The sequence below is a fragment of the Chrysochloris asiatica genome, unplaced genomic scaffold (genome assembly GCF_000296735.1).
Source record: "Chrysochloris asiatica unplaced genomic scaffold, ChrAsi1.0 scaffold00005, whole genome shotgun sequence".
NCBI lineage: Eukaryota > Metazoa > Chordata > Mammalia > Afrosoricida > Chrysochloridae > Chrysochloris > Chrysochloris asiatica.
The window spans coordinates 39,623,431-39,643,182 of record NW_006408523.1 but is presented as its reverse complement, the minus strand read 5'-3'; the positions used below and the strand labels follow the sequence as shown (position 1 = coordinate 39,643,182).

The window sequence follows — 19,752 nt, the reverse complement described above, 5'->3', positions numbered from 1 at the left end:
TCTTCCCTGAATGCTTGGTAGAACTCACCCATGAAGCCATCTGGGACTGGACTTTTTTGGTTGGGAGTTTTTTGATGACCTGATCAATTTCTTCTTTTGTTATGGGTTTGTTCAAGTTTTCTACTTCATTCTGAGTAAGTTAGGGTAGGTCATGTTTTTCTGGAAATATATCCATCTCGTCTAAGTTTTCGAATTTGTTGGAGTACAACTCTTCATAGTATTCTGTTATTATCCTTTTGATTTAGTTTTGTTCTGTTGTGACATCGCCCATGTGGTTTCTAATGTGAGTTATTTGTGTCCTCTCCCTCTTTTCTTTTGTTAATTTTGCCAGTGGTTTGTCAATTTTATTAATCCTTTCAAAGAACCAGTTTCTTGTCTTGTTGCTTCTTTCTATAGTTTTTTGGTTTTCCATCTCATTTATTTCTGCTCTTATCTTTATTATTTCCTTTCTTTTGGTGACTGTAGGTTCCCTCTGATGGTCTGATTCTAATTGTTGAAGATGCTGTGTTAATGTGTTAATTTTGGTTCTTTCCTCTTTTTGGATGTTTGCAATAATTGCAATAAATTGTCCTGTCAGCATGGCTTTCACTGTGTCCCACAGATTTTGTTATGTTGTGTTTTCATTCTTGTTTGTTTCTAGGAACTTTGTGAATTCATGTTTAATTTCTTCTTTTATCCAGTCACTTTTCAGCATGGTGTTGTTCAGTTTCCTTGTATTCTACTTTATTTTCTTGGTCTTCTTATTGTTGATTGCTAGTTTTGTAGCATTGTGGTCTGAGAAGATGCTCTGTAGAATTTTGATGTTTGTAAATTTATGGAGGCTTGTTTTGTGACCTAGCACATGGTCAATTCTGGAAAATGTTTCATGAGCATTGGAGAAGAATGTATATTGTGCTGTTGTTGGATTGAATGCTCTGTATACATCTATGAGATCTAGTTGATTGATTGTGTTGTTTAGTTCCTCTGTAACTTTGTCAAGTTTCTTTCTGGTTGTTCTGTCCCTTTTCGAGAGTGGTGTGTTAAAATCTCCCACTATTATTGTAGATTTATCTGTTTCTTTCTTCAGTTCTAGTAAGGTTTGCTCCATGTATCTTGGTGCTCTTTCATTGTGAGCATACATATTTATTATGGTTATTTCATCTTGCTCAATTGACCCTTTGGTCATGAGATAGTGTCCTTCTTTGTGTCTTATGCTGGTTTTTATCTTAAAGTTTACTTTGTTGGAGATTAGTATTGCCACTTATGCTTGTTTATTGTTGCAGTTAGCTTGGTAAAATTTTTTTCCATCCTTTAACTTTTACTTTGCTTTTGTCTTTGAGTGTAAGGTGTGTCTCTTGTAGGCAGCATATTGAAGGGTCTTGTTTTCTTATCCATTCTGCCACTCTCTGTCTCTTTACTGGTGCATTCAATCCATTGACATTCAATGCAATTATCGATAGGTATGAATTAATTGCTACCATTATGTTACATTTTTGGTAGTGCTGTTTGTTCTTTTGTTCTGCATGCCTTCTTGTGTTGGATTTGTGTTTTTGTGCTATTTCTTGTCAGTTTCTTTTTAGTTTTCATGTTTGCTTATTCTGCTTAGAAGTTCATTTTCATGGTAAGTTGTGAAGTAGTAACTTTCTTTGTGGTTACCTTATAGTCTAACTTTTCTCTCCATTTAAGAGAATCCATTGTATCCTGTAATTTACTTGACATCCTCAACACCTGGGTCTCTGTTGCTACATTTGTCCCTTTTTTGACACTGATATAATTTTGATCTTTGGTTGACCTCCCAGCTCCTTTGAGTTTGTTGCTGTAGTCTTGTTCTGTTCTGGACTCTGCTATCTGTTGACTGAGTTCCAGGTGGTGTTTTCATGCCTGTCAGTCTCTGTTTGTTGTATGTTCTTGTTGGTTTTCAGTTGGTTTAAACTCTCTTTAGGATGTTTTGAAGTGCTGGGTTGGTTTTGATAAAATCTCTCAGATTCTGTTTATCATGGAATGTCTTGATCACACCATTGTATTTGATTGATAGTTTTGCTGGATAGATGATTCTTGGTTGACAGTTTTTTTCTTGTAGGGCTTTGTACATGTCTCCCCATTGCCTTCTTGCCTGCATGGTTTGTTCTGAACATTCAGAGCTTAATCTGACTTGCTTGCCTTTATAAGTGACATTTCTCTTCTCCAGGGCCATTTTTAGTATTCTCTCCTTGTCTGATTTTGGAGAGCTTGATTATTATATGTCTTGGTAACTTTCTTTTGGGGGTCTATCCTTCCTGGCATATGTTCTGCTTTTTGAATGTTTATCTTCTCATCTTTCAAGATGTTAGGGAAATTTTCTTCCAGAAACTCTTCAAATATCTCCTCTGTGGACTTCTCTGATTTTCCTGTTCTGGAATGCCAATAATTCTTAAGTTGTTCCTCTTCATGTTATCCAGCATGAATCTTAGACTCTCTTCAGATTTTTAAATCCTTTTTCAGCTTGCTCTTCTATCTTATCAGTATTGAGAGATTTGTCTTCCAGCTCGCTAGTTCTGGCTTCCAGTTCTTCTATTCTGCTCCTTTCCCCTTTCAGTGTTTTGTCCATTTCTGATATCTTATTATTAATCATCTAGACCTCTTTTTGCAGGTTTTGGATTATTTCCAATGCTGTCTAAATCTTACTTGATTGCTCTTGTAGTACTTTCCTGACTTCTTCCTTGTTTTCATCCACCGCTTTTCGGAGCATTTGAATTTGTTTCCATATCATTCTTCTGAATTCTTTCGCAAGCATATCCAAAACCTGCTTTTCCTCCTCTAGAAAGCCTTTGTCTGTCTCCAGCTCATTTGTCTCAGCTACTCTCTTCTGGTTTTGGACATGTTTTGGTATCATTTGTTGTTTCTTGTTCTTCATTTCTGATAGTTATGTGGTTTTTTTTTAAAAGCTTACGTGAATGTTTGTGGTTTGTTGTTAAGCTTACTGGGTGTCTCCTGGTGAATATGATCAGGAGATAGGCTTCCCTTTTCTCATGTAATGCTTAGCAGGTGTTGTTAGCTCTTGTCTCAGTTGTGGAATATTATGGGACATGCTGATAGCTTGGCTATGTGGCCACGATTGCTGTCTCTTCTTGGGTAATATTGGGAGAAAAAGCTCCCACCTCCAGGAAAGATGTGTGATCAAAAGGACCAAAAGCAGAAGTAATATAAATGCAGAGACAAAACCCACCACTTTGAAACAGAAATGAAGCTGTGGTCCACTGTCCAGAGTTACACAGGCAGTGTCTGTGCAAGGTACAAGCCTCCAGCAGTGGGTGAGGGTGTCCGTTTTCTCAGGCCTCTCTTCTAGTCACTACGGTAGAGGTGCGCAGGTAGTTATTTAGCAGTTAATGGGAGAAAGATTGCCCATTACTTTTGTCTCTGAAGGTCAATTAGATATCTGTGTGTGCAAAGGACAATTCTTAGGATGGTTGAGTCCTTTTATGTTGGGGTTTTACAGATTGCTTTGTATGGGCCCTGCGCAGGGAGCTCAGGTAGCACAGAGGCCTTGAATGGGGCTGCGGACCACAAGGTCAGCAGCTCGAAACCACCAGTCCTAACGTGGGAGAAATGTGAGGTGCTCGCTCTTGCACAGACCCACAGTCCTGGAAACCCCGCACAGGGTCGCCTGTAGTTGGAACTGAGTCCAAGGCACACAGCTGCCAATGGTCCTGCTGGAGAAAATTTTAGAGCTATGTCCCCATGGGTGACGTCATAAGTCCCCGCCAAGCTCCCTCTCTCTGTGCCGTGGGAAAACTGTCCCGCCTGATATTGTCTGGGCTGAGCAATGAAGAGGGGACAGGGAAAAAGAGGGAGAAATGTGTAGTCTCCAATGCCTCTTTTTTTTTTTTTTTTTTTACAAATGTCTCTGAACTCTTTTAGAGCTGGTTTTCTGAGCCAGACTGACTGACTGTACTGTAGCCTCGCCCTCTAAACTCTGCCAGGGTGGTGTGGCTGCCAAGGGAATCCCATCTACAGATTCCTAACTCGCAGTATTTTCCTTATTATTGTGATTTTTTTCACTTGCGAGTGCGGGAAACAGATGTCCTGGATCTTATGGTAGATCTGGAGCTCTGGAGTTGTTCTATGAGCGTTACCTTCATGGGCTCCCAGTCCCTTCACAACGGAGAGTCCCCTACCTGGTTTTCGCTGCTATCACCCAAACCAGAAGTGCAAGTGTTTTTATTGTTATTAGTTGCTATTGAGTTGGCCCTGATCACAGAATCAAACTTTGTCCAGTCCTGGGCAGTTTGTTATACCTGAGATCACTGTTGGAACTATGGTGCCCATCAATCTCATTGAGTATTTCCTTGGTTTTCCATTGACCCTCTACTCTTTTAGACATGATGGCCTTTTCTAGCAATTAATCTTTCTGATGAACTGTCCCAAGTAAATGAGCTTACCTTTTTTGCTGGAAGTTTTTTTGTATGTAGTAGAGGCTTATGGAGGCTTTGTGGTTTTGAAAGTAAAGCATAAGGCAGAAAATATTACTTAAAATGGAAACATTCTAAACATATTTTTAAAAAAAGAAATCTTAGTTTTTAGTGTAGTTTTATGTTTACATATTGTAAAAGTCTTGCATTCTTATGGTACATTTATTATAGTTGATGAACCAATTTGGAAATAAAGACTATAGCTTACATCCCAATATCTTGAAATTAACATCCTTTTAACAACTTCTATATTATATGAATTATAGCTTAGATATATAATATTTTTGGTCCAATTCTCCTTGTTTTAATTTTCTATTGCCCTTTCTTCATGACAGAATTAGGGGCCATCTAGGAGCTTTGGCTGAGCCAACAGCAGCTAAACCTGGATCTTTAAGCAGAATTTTATATTCCACTTAGAAATATACTGCCTATAGTTCTGATAAATTTTGAAATTTCCAGGCTTACATTTTCTAAAACATTCCTACTTGATATATTAATGATTATTCAGATACTCTTAGGTATTAAAAATATCCCTGATAACATTACTAGAGTAAGATTTTAACAGATGAAAGGATTACCACAGACAGCAATTTAATAGTTTACATGGGACTTATTTATGGTTAGTTTAGCATTCAAAATAAAGTCTATTTAAGCAGAGGATGAAATGAGTAGTTGCTTTTTAAGTCATTATGTAACCTACAATTAAAATGATTAATGCTAGATAGTCTTTGGTCAACTTTACAGAGAAAGAGTTTGAATTCCCAAGAATACTTGGTTACTTTCTCTAAAACTCAGGATTACACTGGCTCTTTTCATCTCAGGTCCTTAATTTTACCAAGGGAAAATGTCAAGCATTATTTAAAGCTTTAACAGTCTTCCTATGTGTGTGCTAAATCCTGGACATATTTTGTTTATTTGTGTAATTACTCCTCTTAGCTGTGAGAATTTGGAAGTGCAAGTAGAGGAACTGAGTCTGAATACCTTCATGTATTAATTTCATATTTTGTGTTGTTTTTTAAAACCCACACATATTTTTTCAGTAAGATGGTGACAGACTAGAAACAGTTGCTGATATACCGTCTCCCAACTTCTTATAAAAATACTCACAAAGAGCACAGCATCTTTTAGGAAATACAGGCTCTTGGGAACTTCCACATTGTCTCACTGGGGAATGAAATGTACTAGGACACAGAAAAGATATGGAAGAAAATAAACCCTGACTTATGCTTTAAAAAGCAAAGGGGAACTGGGCTTAAGATGCCCATGCTTTATTGAAAATTAAAAGCATACTAAGGGAGGAAAAGGAAAGAGCTCAATAAACACAATTAAAAAACCAAAAGTCTTGAACAAATATTCCTGAAAAATGCTGTGAACAGTCAAGCCTATGTAGAATCTGAGCAGGAGGGAATGCTTTCCCTCTGTGGTTTGGAGGTATTGGTTTGAGGAGCCCAGTTGCACCTACACATGCACCTCCAACCTGAATTGACTGACAACTGACTGTGTTGGAAATACAGGGGCAGATAACTCGACATTCACACCCATTGTTTAGGACATGTTTTGTGTATTGATGAGAACTTCTTTTTTTGTCTATATGATTACTTTTGGTATCCAAGACATCCTGTGTTGAATGGTAAAGAGAACCATCTCAGTATGCATGGATGTAGTTTGTTACCAGGTAAATGTATCATCCATTAGACACACACACATATGTGTGCACACGGTAGAGTTATACAGAGTTTGGAAACTGTAACTTAGAAGATTACATAGGCTAAATTCTTTTACCATAATATTATAAAAGCAAAATTTTAGTTAAAAAATTTCAAATAGCAATGCCTAGACCTTTAAAGGCTAAGAAATGCTGTTAATGTGCTCAAGGTAGAAATTAACAATGTCGTTATAGGTTCCTTCAAACATATAAGTATGAGGATATTACAGGTCAAAATGTATAGTGCATACAAGGGTATAATCAAAAGTAACTTTAGAGACTTAAGCATTTTCATTATTAAAGGAGAGAGAATCAATGTATTTAACCATTGAACTCAACCACTAGAACAAAAAATAAAGAAGACCACATAGCAAAAATTTTAAAAAAAGATGAAAATAATACAACTAACTTTAGGATTTAATGAATTAGAGAAAAACAAATGTGAATTGGAAAATGAATTTTAAAACTTTTTTTTTTAATTTTACAAAATGGATAAGCACATAAGAAATCTAATGAATAATTAGAAATAAAATACAAATTAAGGAAACCAGAAATAAGAAATCAGCTATATAACTATTTGTACAAGCATACTCAGTACAATTTTATATGAATAATTTGATAATCTAAATGAAATGTATATTATTTGTGGAAAAAAAAAACTGTAATTGATCAAAGCTGGCTTAAGCACTAGAAAACTTACATAGATTTAACAAGAGTCAGGAATAACTTTACCAAGGTATTTATATAGACCACAACAATAATAAAAACCAATCCACAAATATATTGAGGAGAAAATAGATGCCAGGCAGAACCTGTGTGGCTTCAGGAATCCAGAGAGCAGGTGTGGGGATGGCCCTGGGGCAGCCCAGGTCCCTGAGTGACTGTGATGAACAGAGCCCCCTACTGACCTGTACTCGACATTTAACTTGAATGAGAAATATATTTCTGTTTTGTTAAGCCACTGACATCTTGAGGTTGTTTTCCACTACCTTGTCTCTCTTGACTCATCATAATATGGATATAGAAATGCAATCCACAGGATAGAATAAATAGCTAGAAAACACCCATTATCTAAAGGACTAAATAGGTGATTAAGAGGCATCAAACACACATAGGCACAAGATAACTAGTCAAAAGAAAAAAACAAGGGGAATTTTGATTCTGACTTCATTCCATAGAACAAAATACATTCCACATGGCTTAAATAGTTAAATGTAAACACTTAAGTCATAATAATAATAGTAATAAAGCAAATGAGGTCTGGTACACAATTTTTGAAAAGAGTGGTAAACTTTAGGGATTTAAAAAAGCTTGAAACCAGGAAAAATTATTTCCAAGAAAGCCCCTTCAAATTTCAATCTATAAATGTTAAATTAAATTTTAAGGAAATATAGCCTAGCTAATTGCCATTCAGATCACACTATTATGAGCTTAAATCACAAGAATAAAATAAAATAGGTACTTAGTAAGACTCATCTCCTGGCCAACAAGATCTTATAAGAAACAATAAATTCATCTTCTAGAATTCTCAAGTCTCATTGGCTGTAGTAAGAAGCTTGCGTTCTCAACTTGGCTCCTCTGCTTTTTAGCAATGTGAACTCTTATGGTCACGTAACCCCTCAGAGATGGTTGTAAGTGTTGGATCAGATGTTCTTTATAATTTTTCCCAATTTTCAAATCCTGTGATAGCATAGTTGTCCATAGCTATCAAAACTATCTTAAAGGTGTTTAAAAACTATTTTTGATGGTTATGGACAACTATGTAATCACAAGATTTGAAAATTGGGAAAAATCTTAAATTTCAACATTACACACAGTCGTAAGTTCACCCAAATGACCTGACCACCTGCTTTTGATAAGTGATTTCCCCCATCCCCCTGCAAATTATTCAGTAAGCAAGTCAACCTGCAAAGTAAAAAGATAATATATCGTGAAAAGTACTTAGGTCATTAATGTTGCTGTGTGGAGTTTTATTTTAATCATTCAATTTGTAAAAAGATAATATATCGTGAAAAGTACTTAGGTCATTTATGTTGCTGTGTGGAGTTTTATTTTAATTATTCAATTTCACACTGCAGTAGTAAGTGTCCTATGCTATTTTTCTAAAAAAAATAATGGGCGTGTCTAAATATGAACTCTCACTGAGCGTTTTTCCTGTTAAGTTTATACAGCTGCATTTACTTAGTGGAGTTTATTCAATTTAAGGAGATACTGCATTCAAATCAATGAACTTTTAGATGTGTTTTTAAATTTAAAAATGCAATAAAGTAGATATGTGATTAAGAATAGAGAGTGAAGTAACTAAATATTAACTTGCATCTTTTCTCATTCAATCACTGCCTCTTTTCAAGGCCAAGGGTGAGATTTTGAATTTGGGGATAAAATCCTAGTATTTTCAAGAATTAGAATAGGTTTATCAAAGACAATGAAAAAGTAGTAAGATAAAAGTCTGTCATTGATGGCACATGATTGTCAGCAAATATTTATGAAGTAGCTCCTTGGTCAGACTCTGCACTAGCCTGTAGGAATAAAAAGGTAAGCAAACATAGTTCTTATTCTCAAGGAGCCTGGAGTCTAGTGTGGAGGTAAGCATGTGTATTGATTAGGATTAAGTAGTGTCGTACATTTTTTGTCACAGAGTAAGTTTACTTGTTAATGATGAGTGGACTTCCATGGTGTCATTCAGAGACTGGGGCTTCTCCCAGGGTTGTCTTTGCTTTCCTCGCAGTCTGTGGGGTCCTCTGCTGGATCTCTGCATCTGATCAGAAGAGAAGGGTGGCACCGGAGAATTTTATGGGTCAGAACAGGGATCGATGCACATCACTTCTGACCATATTCCATTGTCCAGAGGGGATCACAAAGCTGTACTTAAGTGCCAGGGAAGCTGGAAGATGTGAACCAGCTTTATGCCTAGGGGTTGGCTGAAATGTATTTTAGTGAACACATAGCAGTGTCTACTATTGCAAGTGACACACACACAAAAAGAACCCAAGTAGTGTATAGTTATTACAAGAGATGTAAAATACAAGGCACAGTGAAGATCAAAGGAGGGAGTGGTTGACCCTAGGACAGGAATTAGGTTCATGGTACATATCAAGTTGCAATGGCAATTATTGGCTCAATAAATACATAGAATAAACATAACTAAAACTTTCCCAAATTACGTTAAATGAAATCTCAATTACTTTATAATACAGAATCATAGTATTTTTTCATTGAAATTTTATTGTGATTTTAGATTCACGTGCAGTTGTAAGAAATAATATGGAGTGATTTTATGTGCCCTTTACCAAGTTTCCTCGAAGTATAGTAGACCATTACAAATAGGATAATGATATAAATACAATCCCATAACTCACTGATCTTATCCAGACTTCCCCAATTTTACTTGTACTCGTTTGCATGTATGTGTGTGCTTTTGCACCGTTACCAAAAGCGTGGGTTCCCGTATCCACTGCCACAGATGCAGAGCGGTTCCATCTCTGCAAGGACCCCTCCTGCCTCTGAATCTCGTTTCCTACTCTTCCCACCTGTAAACTTTAACAACCACCAGTCTGTGCTCCATTTCTCAAAATTTTCCACTTAAAAATTTTTATATAAATGGACTCATACACTATGTAACCTTTAGGGACTGATTTTTTTTTTCTTTTCACTAGGCATAATTTCCTACAGAGACATCTAAATTGCTGTGTTTGTCAGCAATTCCTTTCTTTGTTATTGCTGAGTAGTAGTAGTCCACGGTATAGTTGACCACTGCTTGTTTACTCATTCACCAGCTGAAGGACATCTTCCCTGAATACCTCCTTCTCCACCAGGATTGTAGTTTCTAATAACCTCATTTAACAATTCTGCCGATTTCCCATGACTTTCCGTTCCCCCCAGTTACCCCTGAGCCTGAACCTTTTAGATTCTCCCTACTCTCCTTTCAATGGAGTCCAGGTGTGGTGCTGTGGGTTAATGCGCCAGACTGCAAAGCCATTTGAACTGCACGGTCGGCAGTTCAAGCTCACCAGCTGCTCCTCGGCAACCCTATACAGGGTCGTTATGGGTCGGAACCGACTTAACGGCACTTAACAACAACAACAAACTCTCATTTCCTTTTTTTCACCGCCCTTTCAGTTTTATGCTGTCCATTTCTCAGAGGAATTAGATCCTACTTAATTCAACAAATCAGTTAAGCAATAGATTTTATGAGGAATAATTATGAGGAATAGGAAGATGGAGGCTGCATCTCCGCCTCCATTCAATACAGAAGAAAAGGAAAACGCAAGCTATACATGACAATTAAAAACAGGTGCATGCTCTTGGTTTTAGTTAACTTCCCGCTTTCCCGTCTACTCTGCTTGCCAATACCCTAGCATTCATGAAAACAAAAGGCCAAAGTGGATAGTGTCCTGGTAGTGGTCTAAAACTTGTCCACCACCAGAGCAAGATTGTGTCCCTCCCTAAGGGTTGCATTTGATGATCCTGACCTCACTTGTTTCTATAGTATTAATATTGGATTCTGACAGCTTATTTTGTTGTTGTTGTTTTAATATGCATGTAAAAAAAAAAGGACTCCAATAGGATCAATAAAGTATATTTATCAGTATAATGTACAAATCTCCTTCACAGTTAAAGTTTACAATATAATATCAATGAAAGATACCACGCCCCCCAAGCTGTATGCCTTGAAACAACAAAGTGCTCTAGCTGCTTCCTACACATTTTATTCCTCTACTTTTCCTGGCAACAAACACTTGATTGATTCCAGAATGCAAATTTTGTCTCCTATACCAGAATACATCTTATAGTCAATGACACTTGATGGTTTAATTGGCAGCACTTAGTCTTAGTGGTACAACAATGAATGGGGCATCTTACAATTAATGGTGTCTTAGATTCAATGACAGGCAGTATTTGTTTGCCAGGTACTACAGCAAATGAGAACTATCCCCACCTTGGATGATTTTATGGTTCTAGCTGGGGAGCCATCAGGAGATCAATTATTAGGTAAGGATTAAATCCAAACAAAGTGCTGTGTAAACTCAAGAGAAGTGTCATAGGTGTTAATGGTTTACAATCCAATTCCATTTCCTTGCTGGCAGCAGGAACTCTGGGAGGTGGGGTTAGCTGCTCTTGAGTTGGAGCCCTGAATCCTGGGACACCATGTACAACAGGATTGGACTACTGTGACCCATTGGGTTTTTAGTGCTTAAGGAGACAGGTACAAATGTCTTGGATTTACAATCTGAGAAAGGGCTGGCACAAATTACCTCTAAAGATTTTTCAGTCTTCTGTCTTTGCTGGGTGCCTTGCCCCAGTGGTATTTTTTTAAAAAACACAGAGACAAAATCTATTCTTAAATAGACATGGCTGATAGATCCTAATTTTATTTGGGTGTTTCCCCACCTTGCATGCTGCTATCTGTTGAGGGAAGAACTTAGCCTGAACCCAAGGGCATGCATCATGATTAGCTAAGGCACACATGACAACCTTCCAATTCTCTTTCCACTGACTGGTTGAGGCCTGGCCATGTGGCTCAGTTCTGAGAGAAGTTTTCTTCACTGATAAAAAGAGATGCACTGAAGAAACAGTTCTGTTTTAGTCAGGGCTTTCCAAAGACACAGAGCCAGTAAGAATTAGTATGAATATAGCTCTATCCAAGCACTAGGCTGCTAATCACGAGGTCTGCAGTTCAAATCTACCAGCTGCTCTGTGGGAGAAAGATGAGGCATTCTGCTCCTGTAAAAAATGTACAGCCTCAGAAACCCTATGGCAGTGGTAGTGATGATGTGCCATCGAGATGGTTCTGACTCATAGAGACCCTGGATAAGACGGAAAGCTTCTACAGGGTCATGATGAGTTGGAACTGACTTCACAGCCCACAACACAAAATTGAGATTTAGTTTAAGGGATAGGTTCACGTGATTATAGCAGATAAACAAGTCTAAAATCTGTAAATCAAGTGACAAGCTGAAGATTCCTACTATCTTGTGTCCCAAACTATATAGGTTAGGCAACAGGAAGGGTGGAGAGTGGAGGAATTTCAACACAATTGACAGTGTATAGTTCCAGCAAGATGACTATAGAGTACATCCTCGGGGAAACTCCTCTTTTACTCTTAAGGCCTTCAATTTGATTAGATGAAACTCACCCTCATTTTGAAGAGTAATCTGCTTGATGTAAGGTCTACTGACTAAATTGGAGTCCTGGTGTGGGGCTGTAGGATAAGCACTCGACTGCAAGGTTGGCAATTTAAACTCACTAGCTGCTCCTTGGAAACCCTACACAACACAAAAGCAGTAGAACTTTAAAACAGAGTTTCTATGAGTCTTAACCAACTCGACAACCCTTATAACAACTGAATTATAGAGTGCTTGTATCCTAGTGAGTTATGAGTTAGGCTGCTAACCACAAGGTTAAGAGTTCAAATCTACCAACTGTTCCTCAGGAGCAAAATGAGGATTTCTGTTCGTGTAAAGATTTACAGCCTCAGAAACCCTATATAGGGTCACTATGAGTTGGAACTGACTTCATGGCATGCCACCATCACCACCACCACTGACTTAATTACATGTAACCACTTCATAACAATGTCTAGACTAGAATTTACAAAAAACAAAAGACAAACAACAACAACAACAAAAAAAACTGGGTAACAAAGACTAGTCAGGTTGGCACATAAAATTAAGCATCACAATTCAACCTTTAAAAAATAAAATCAAACCTGCTTTCTAGTGTCATCTTGTAAGGAGTCCTGGGTAGTGTAGTGGATTACGAGTTGGCCTGAAAATCACAAGGTGAGCAGTTCAAATCTACCAGCAGAAAGATAAGACTTTTCTGCTCCCATAAAGTTTTACAATTTCATAAACCCTATACACTATTAGTCAGACCCAACTCCATGGCACCCCCACCAATGTCTACTTGTGATGTCTGAAATAGTACTGGCCATCTTGTATCCATTAAGTCATGTGATAGGGCTGCCAGACAGGGGAAATTGGTAGAATCTTTGTCCTTGGTCCTTGGTGATGTTACTGAGTTACTGGGTTCTACCAGGTTAGTCTGTCTGGGAGCCTGACTTACTATGTTAGATCCTATGTTTTACTCATTATTAAAACTATTTTATGTGGATATTCTATTTCCTGCCACTTAAAATGTCTAAACTGACATTATGGCTTACTTTGCTTGAGTGTGTTGGAGAAACACTGCTCAAAATGGGTAAAATTTGAATTGGATATTGAAGAATAAGTGGAAGAAGGAACAAGGGAGAAGGAAGAGTACCTGCAAAGGCAGAGAGAGCAGCTCTTGTGTTGACAAGGCAGAAAGGCCTAGGCTCACGCATGTTGTTGTTGTTACTGTGTGCATTGAGTCCATTCCAACTCACAGCGATTCCATAAGACAGGGCAGAACTGCCCCTTAGGGTTTCCAAAGCTGTAATCTTTATAGGAGAAGGTCGCCATGTCTCTTCTCCCACAGAGCAGCAGGCAAGTTCGAATCCCTATCCTTCACCATTGTGCCACCAGAGTGATTTAGGTCATGTACGGGTAACAATAGGAAATTTCTACACCGCCCACCCCTAAACAAACCGCCATCATTGGAGGAGCGTGAGGCCAGAAGTTTGTCTGGATGTCCTGGAGCTGTGCTTTATTATTATTATTTTTTTACCCCAGTGGGCCCCCAGTTCTGCTGTGAGGCCCCAGTATGACAAATAGCGTATTCTTTCTCCAGAGGTGACCAGACCAGACAATTAGGTTTCCCTTTTCTATCTTCTCAACAAGGTTGTTGTTGTTGTTGTTGTTAAGTGCCGTCGAGTCGGTTCCGACCCATAGCGACCCTGTACAGGGTTTCCAAGGGTGTAAATCTTTATGGGAGTAGAAAGCCTCATCTTTCTCAAGGTAGATTACATCTTTTCCCCCTTTGGCATTTCTGGCAATGTTTTGGGAAAGGAAATTACCTGTTGTATGGGATCCTGAGATCTCTTGTTTGCAAATGAGGAAGGCCACAGACAACAGGTCAAAGGTAAAGCTGTTGTTAAATTGCTGTCCAGTTGGTTCACACTCAGCAATCCTGCAGAGGGTTTCCGAGTAGTGGCTGGTGGGTTTGAACCGCTAGCCTTGAGTAAGTCATTCATTATTTATTATTGGATTGCCTGCATTATGTTATAGGTGGCAGGTAAGGTGAAGAAATGCCGGCTTCACTAATTTCAGGAAATGTGGCCTCTGCCACTACCACCACTGACTTCCAGAGTTGACTCTGTAACTCTTGAGTTTGACTCTCTAACTCTAACAACTTGAGTTTCACAAGAGAACTGTGCACTGTAGACAGGATTTCAATGGCTATTTTTTTTTCTGGAAGTAGATTGCCAGACATTTCTTCCAAGATGCCTTTATGTAGGCTCAAACCTCCAACCTTTTAATTACTAGCAGAGCAAGTTAACTCTTTGCACCATCCATGGACTCCCCAAAGTTTCAGCTTACCTACAAAGTAGAACTGCTAACATGGTCTTACACAAGTCTCTGAGGACTTGATTTTTTTGAGTAATCAGGAAAAGGATGACTATTTAATATAGACAGTTTCAATTTGAGAAAGCTGAGAATTGTCTAAGAATTAGCTTCTAGAAATATCCATAAAAATATTGATTCTTGTAGAATATTTGCTAATTATTTTAAAACTTAGTTATTGACCATTTTAAATTCTAAAAGAACCTAAATTTGTAAGTTATAATATTATCTCTCATATAAGGAAAATATGGGAAAGCAATCTCTTCCTTTGCTGTTTGCTTCAGAGAACCCTGTTTTGACTCCTATTTGAGTCTCTGACTCTCCAACTAGAGAAAGGAGTGAAAAGCTCAAACTCAGATGTAAAAAAGGAAAAAGTAATTTTCTGAAGTGGAGAAAAAAAAGGGTGAAAAGATACCTACTTTTTCTGTGATTTCTCAGTGCAAACATGCATATTATATTGCATTCTTCTAAAATGTTCTCTAAGTGTTAATGTTCTCATAATGTAAAATCTGAATTTAAAAATTACTTTCAATATAAAGTAATACACTAATATGGTGGTGGTGGTGTGTGCTGTTCAAGTAGGTTCTGACTCACAGGGACTCTGTATAGGGTTTCCAAGGCTGTAAATCTTTACAGGCGCTGTAAACCTCACATTTCTACATAGGAGTGGTTAGTGGATTCTAACTGTTGACTTGGAGCTTAGCAGCCCAATGAATAACCAACTATCCACCAGGGCTTCTTCACAATTAATATTTGTTGTTGTTAAGTGCTCTGGAGTAGATTTCGACTCATAGAGACCCTGTACAGGGTTTCCAAGGAGTGGCTGATGAGTTTGAAATGCTAACTTTGTGGTTCAAACTAGCCTTGTGGTCCAGTACTTTATTCCACAGTGCCACACCAGAACTCCTGTCCTTATAAACTAGAATGCAATTTGCTAACCCATTTTTGTCTGACAGATACCGAGCTCTTCTCTTACAGACCACAAGGCCTCAGCTCTCTGGCACTCCCTAGCATTTTCTTACTCTGACTTTACTTATCTAATGTAGCTTTCTTAACTCCTTATTAGTCTCCATGCCTTTGCCTACTCTTCCTCTTATTTTTAATTCTGGTGAGATTCTGTGTGTGTTCCCATTAGACTACATTATTTGCTAACATCAAGAAGTAAGTTTTTACTGATATGAGAATTTCAAAAACACCTTTAAGTTTTGAAACTTTTTTTATTTTTTAAAATCACACTATGGATGAAGAGTTTTGCAAATGTATCACATATTTCTTTGCCCTAGTTAATATTGAACTGGCCAAATTTGAATTTCTCTTAAATGACCTGCAGGTGAAACTATAGAATGATGTCTGAGAAATTTACATAGTTATAAAGGTCTCTGTTTGTTTTTATTTGTTATTTCAACAAAGATCTATTGAGCACTCACATATTCCACACACTCTCTGTGTCTTTATATTTACTTCCTCCTGATAGCCCACAAACTGTTTAGCAGACAAGAAGCAAGTAATATACGTTTTTTTCATATTAAGCATTTTTTTCCCCAGAAAGCAAGAAAATAAATTCAGTGAAAATGTATTAAAATTCAGCTTTAGTATATGACATACGTTCAAGCCATTTTACCTGTTTTTTATTTTTTCCCCCCAGTTCCAGTAACCTTCACCTTCTCATATTGATTTAAACTCAGATGTAAACTGGAAGAAAGTGAGAATAATAAAATAATTATTGTCAAGACCAAGAATATTGGTCTCATGAGATGAATGGAACAACTAACTACCTCTTTTTCAAGAAAAGTCTATATTTGATGCAATTGAAACCCAAATGAGGTATTCTGCTGATATTTGACACTTCTCATTTCTGTGAAGAAGCAAATAGCACAGACTTCAGACTATGATACTGACGAGCAGCTAGTCTGGGAGGACAGGAGCAAGAATCATCTAAAGTAGAGTCACTGTGTTTGATTAAAGTGAAAGCTCTTTAAAAGTATTGTAACCCAATTAAAATATGGCCACTGATTACCCGCTGTGGCAAAGCATGTTGCATATACCAAAGGTTGAGTGAAAAGAGCAGTCTAGGGGATTGCATGGTGGGGGCACAGAATGGTTCAAGGAAGAGGCTAACAGAGGTAAACAGGAGCCAGATTTGAAGGGGGCAATGGCAAGACATCACAGGTGTAAGTAGAAGAATGACCTGATTAGATTGTCATTTTGAGAAGATGACTAACTACAATGTGAGAATGAAAAGGTGAGGGTGAGTCTCAAGGCATCCAGAAGGAAATTTCCAAAATAACTCAAGCAATGGGGACTGATGGCTTGGACCTGAAGTGCTGAGTCTGGGTATGGAGAAGAGCTGACAGATTGCAGAGATTCTGCAGAGCATTACGACCTGATATGGTTGATTGAATGTGGGGAAGAATTTGAGAGAAATATAAGAACTATGACTTAAAATTTTCCTGAGATGGGATAGCAAGAAAAGAAAACTTAGGGGAGAGAAAAAGTAGGGAAACACTGATACATTTCTGTGTAGAAATATCCAAGAACTGGTGTTTGAGGGTGTGGAACTCACTAAAGGAGAGTGTGTGACCCTGTGGGTTAATGCCCTGAAATGCAAGGTCAGAGGTTGAGACTCACCATCCGCTCCTTGGAAACCCTATACAGGGTTGCTGTGAGCCATAACTGGTTCGACGACACTTACCAACAACAACAACAACAACAACAGAGAAGACATTCAAATTGGCAGTTAACATGCAAAAAGTATAGTATTTGAGTTCCTGAGTGGTGTAAATGATTAGTACACTCAACACTTGATTGCTAACTGAAAGGTTGGAGGTTCAACTGTATTTGAAGGTGCCTTGGGAGAAAGGCCTGGTTATATACTTTCAAAAGATTGATCACTGAGCCTTCCTCTTCCTCCTAGCTGGTTCGGGTCTGGTGCTGCTATGGCCACCCTTGCCGAATCCGCTGTTCCAGAAGCTGCAGCAATGGCACTGTGAGCTCGGTTCCCAGCTCAACCTGCGCCACCTTTTCAACTCTGACAAGGAGCACTTCAATCGTTTCAGCTTGCCCCTTAACACCAAGCATGGGCAGATTCTGTTGGATTACTTCAAGAACCTTGTGACAGAGGAAGTGATGCACATACTAGTGGACCTGACCAAGTCCAGGGGTGTGGAGGCGGCCCGAGATCACATGTTTAATGACTAGAAGATCAACTTTACTGAGGACCTAGCAGAACTGTACGTGGCCCTGCGGAACCTGGAAAACACACCCATTCTGATGGATGACAAGGATGTAATGCTAGAAGTCAACAGGGTACTGGACAAGATGAAGTCTTTCTGCCAGCGTGTCCGCGGTGGTGACTGGAAGGGCTGCACAGGCTACATCCCCTTACGGATGTCAGCAACATCGGCATCGGTGGCTCTTACCTGGGACCCCTCATGGTGACTGAAGCCCTTAGATCATACTCTTCAGGTGGTCCCTGTGTTTGGTTTGTTTCCAACATTGATGGGACCCACATTACCAAAACCCTTGCCTCCCTGAACTCAGAGTCCTCCCTGTTCATCATTGCTTCAAAGACCTTGACCTCTCAGGAGACCATCACAAATGCAGAGACAGTGAAGGAGTCATTCCTCATGTTGGCAAAGGATCCTTCTGTGGTTGTGAAGCACTTTGTTGCCCTGTCTACCAACATGACCAAAGTGAAGGAGTTTGGAATTGACCCTCAAAACATGTTCGAGTTCTGGGATTGAGGACGGTACTCCCTGTGGTCAGCCATTGGACTCTCCATTGCCCTGCACGTGGGTTTTGACAACTTTGAGCAGCTGTTTTCGGGGGCTCACTGGATGGACCAGTACTTCCGTACCACGCCCCTGGAGAAGAATGCCCCAGTCTTGCAGGTTCTTCTGGGTATCTGGTCCATCAACTGCTTTGGCTGTGAAACACAGGCCATGCTGTCCTATGACCAGTAACTGCACTGTTTTGCTACCTACTTCCAACAGGGTGACATGGAGTCCAATGGGAAATACATCACCAACCAGCACCCATGTGGAATACAGACAGGCCCCATCTTGTGGGGAGAGCCCGGGACCAATGGCCAGCATGCCTTCTACCAGCATATCCACCAAAGGTACCAAGATAATACCCTGCAACTTCCTCATCCCAGTCCAGACCCAGCACCCTAGATGGAAGGGATTGTATCACAAGATCCTTCTGGCCAACTTCTTAGCCCAGACTGAAGCCCAGATGAAGGGGAAAACAACAGAAGAGGCCCAGAAAGAGCTCCAGGCCATGGGAAAGTCTGGAGGACTTAGAGAAGCTGTTGCCACACAAAATCTTTGAAGGAAATGGCCCAACCAATTCCATTGTGTTCACCAAGCTCACACTGTTCATTCTTGGATCGCTGATTGCCATGCATGAGCACAAGATCTTTGTTCAAGGCGTCATCTCGGACATCAACAGCTTTGACCAGTGGGGAGTGGGGCTGGGCAAGCAGCTGGCTAAGAAGATTGAACCTGAGCTGGATGGCAACACCCCGGTGACCTCTCGTGATCCTTCCACCAATGGGCTGATCAACTTCATCAAGCAACAGCAAGTGTGAGGCCAGAAGCCAATAAACTCCTGCTCAGCAGCAGCCCCTGTTGTGATTGGTCCTTCTTGTCCATACTGCCACAGTCTGTACTGCATGGCCCCGCCCCAGCCTGCCCAGAGCACCCTTGGGTTACGGGCTCAGACCACAGTCCCTTGTGGGAAGCTGGTCTGGAACCACCATGCCCCTCTCTCTCCATGGCCCTCAGCCTTCTGTTTTGCAATTGATTGGAGTGTTTCAGTACAGCTGACTTTTTAGACCCATGCCCACACTTTTCACATCCCAGGTAGAAGAATAAACATGCCACACACACACACAAAATTTTTTTTTTGATCATTGAGAACCCTTTGGAACATTGTTTTTGTCTGGCACATATGGGGTGAGTCAAGATCAGCTAGGTGATAACAGGTTTGGTTTTAGCTTACAGAATTTGAAACATCTCAGTGCAAGGCATCTTCCTTTCTAGTTTTACCCTTCTTATGAAATTGCATAGAAAGCACTTGTATTTCCTGTTTCTGTGCCAGAAATTCAGTTGGATTTACATTAACTTGGAGTATT

General features: G+C 39.3%; 1 pseudogene; it reads left to right on the top strand.

The window, feature by feature from the left end:
* LOC102815238 overlaps positions 1–19,206 on the top strand; it is a 144,912-nt pseudogene extending 125,706 nt beyond the window's left edge.
* Positions 19,207–19,752: the final 546 nt, after the last annotated feature.